Source organism: Aplysia californica, unplaced genomic scaffold (genome assembly GCF_000002075.1).
Source record: "Aplysia californica isolate F4 #8 unplaced genomic scaffold, AplCal3.0 scaffold00185, whole genome shotgun sequence".
Lineage (NCBI taxonomy): Eukaryota > Metazoa > Mollusca > Gastropoda > Aplysiida > Aplysiidae > Aplysia > Aplysia californica.
In genome coordinates, this window is record NW_004797455.1 from 527,116 (window position 1) to 529,182 (window position 2,067).

The window sequence follows — 2,067 nt, forward strand, 5'->3', positions numbered from 1 at the left end:
AAGAGGGGGAGGTGAGATAAAGAGCGCTGACACTCACACGTTCACACTCACACTAGTGCTTTTAGAAGCGTTGGCGTTTTTATTATATCTTTTTGCAGGACGCGAAAGATCCTTCCTCGTAAAAAGAGCAATATCCTGTTTCTCTTTATTTTCTGCTTTATTTCGAATACCACTCCTTTCCCCATTGCGCTTTTCTCCCGGTCTTTTAGCCATCCACACACAAGGCAAAAGCAGTGGGATCGTTTATTTATTCCTCCACACGGGAGAGTGGATGTACGTGCCACCCAGGTTACGTTGGATGCACACTTACCTTACTGCTCCCGATGTTTAGATGACCTGTGTAATGGCGGCTACCATTCTTGCTTGTTTTTCCCCCTAGATTTTTGCCACTTTTGTGCAAAAGAACTTACAAAGCAAAATCGGACAAATTCGGTATTGTTTTCACTCCGTCGTCGAAATCAAATGCTGTTCAGAAATTAACTGCTAAGATACCAAACCGGAAAATGTATGAACATTTGACCTTTAAAAATAAAAAAGTGATAAGATGTGAAAATCTATGAGATTTTGTCTTCCCAGTATGATATGGGTATAGCATAAAATGTTTACTGTATATGCGTTTCATTTTGAGTCTGCTCGGTGAAACGTATTTACTGTGGACTCGCACGACAACAGCACGTCGAATTAAACCTTTATTCTTTCTTATTTCCTTAAGATGCCTCTTTTCACAGCCCCATACAACTTTCTGTCTCTGTCCGATCCTGCAGACTCGACTGGTTGAACCAGTGTACATCCCTCTTTTCAGACATGTAGGCACTCCTCTTAGGCGTTGCTTCACAGAAGGGAAACAACCCCGCGGATTTCGCGGATGTTGGAAAAATTGTCTCTGCCCAGCACTCACTCAAGGCACGCGCGGAAGAAAGGCGATCACAACGAGTAAACACGAGGATTCGGAATAATCTGGCAAATGAGTCGGTGTGCTTATCGAGGGCTCTGTGTGCAAGTTCCCCAGAGAGATATCGGGTTAGTGCCCTTTGTTTGTGCGGGCTTCCGAAGAGGGCAGAAATCACGACTTTTTGCTATGAAATCCCCTCTAGATCTTCTAGCTTTTCCGCGTTGAGAACGCGATGGCAGTTAATGAGAACGTTATCAGCTGGGATCGGCAGTAACTCTCGATCTGTCTCGAAAGATTCATCATTACGCTGTGCGGATTACTTTGGATATATGAAAGATTATTTTCACAATTTTGTGACGCCTTTTTCGAAAGTGTCAAACGCTGTGTATTCGCTTTTGTTTTTGAAAGTCGATTTTTTCATTATCAGGTTTTATTGTGTTGTTTTTTTTCCTATTCGTTGGGTATGTCATTTGAGTTGTAACGATTTCATCTGGCGTGTGATTTGATTTTGATTATCAGAAATGGTGGTATGTAACGACATGCAGAGTTCCCCGCTCAGTTTTCTATTCGGGTAATGTTTTCGCCTTTGTGAAGAAGGTGTTCTTCACGTAAACTGAAAGCACTTATATGTGTGGATATTTGTGAAAATCCAGACGATCGTTTTTCAATCCGGATTGTGAATTTCGTTTTGATCCCGTTATTATTATTACAATCTGGCGCACCCTTGTACGACTACTTTCATGGACACTGATTATTGTATGCATGGACTCGTATTTTCATGTTGAAAAACCATCAGGATGTAAACCAAGCGAGAAAGAGAGTGAGAGAGAGGGATGAAGAGAGAAAGAGATGTAGGGAGGGAGAGGCGTGGAGAGAGGCGGAGAGAGAGAAGAAGAAAAAATGCGTTAGGGTTTACTACGAGTCTGCAAAAATGGTGAGCTTATAATGTGCAGAGAACGAAATAGAGAAAGAGAGAGAGAAGGGGGGGAGAGAAAAAATAAAAAGAAGTGAGAGAGAAAGAAAGATAGCGAGAGAAGCTGGGAGAGGAGAGTTTGTAATGAAGGAGAGGTAAACGAGTTCGTCCTTGGATTGTTTCTGGTTCTGTTTGCTCGGGTTCATCTCTTCCTGTTGTAGGCTTAGTTTACCACAGTAGACATGGATGAGATTAACAGAGA

General features: G+C 42.2%; 1 protein-coding gene across 1 annotated transcript in view; it reads left to right on the plus strand.

Annotated features, from left to right (window-relative positions):
- Positions 1-766: 766 nt before the first annotated feature.
- Positions 767-2,067, plus strand: part of LOC101863512 (Kv channel-interacting protein 4) — a gene marked incomplete in the record, with an annotated part of 53,163 nt that continues 51,862 nt past the window's right edge. The window contains 1 exon segment of the mRNA XM_035969806.1: positions 767-1,020.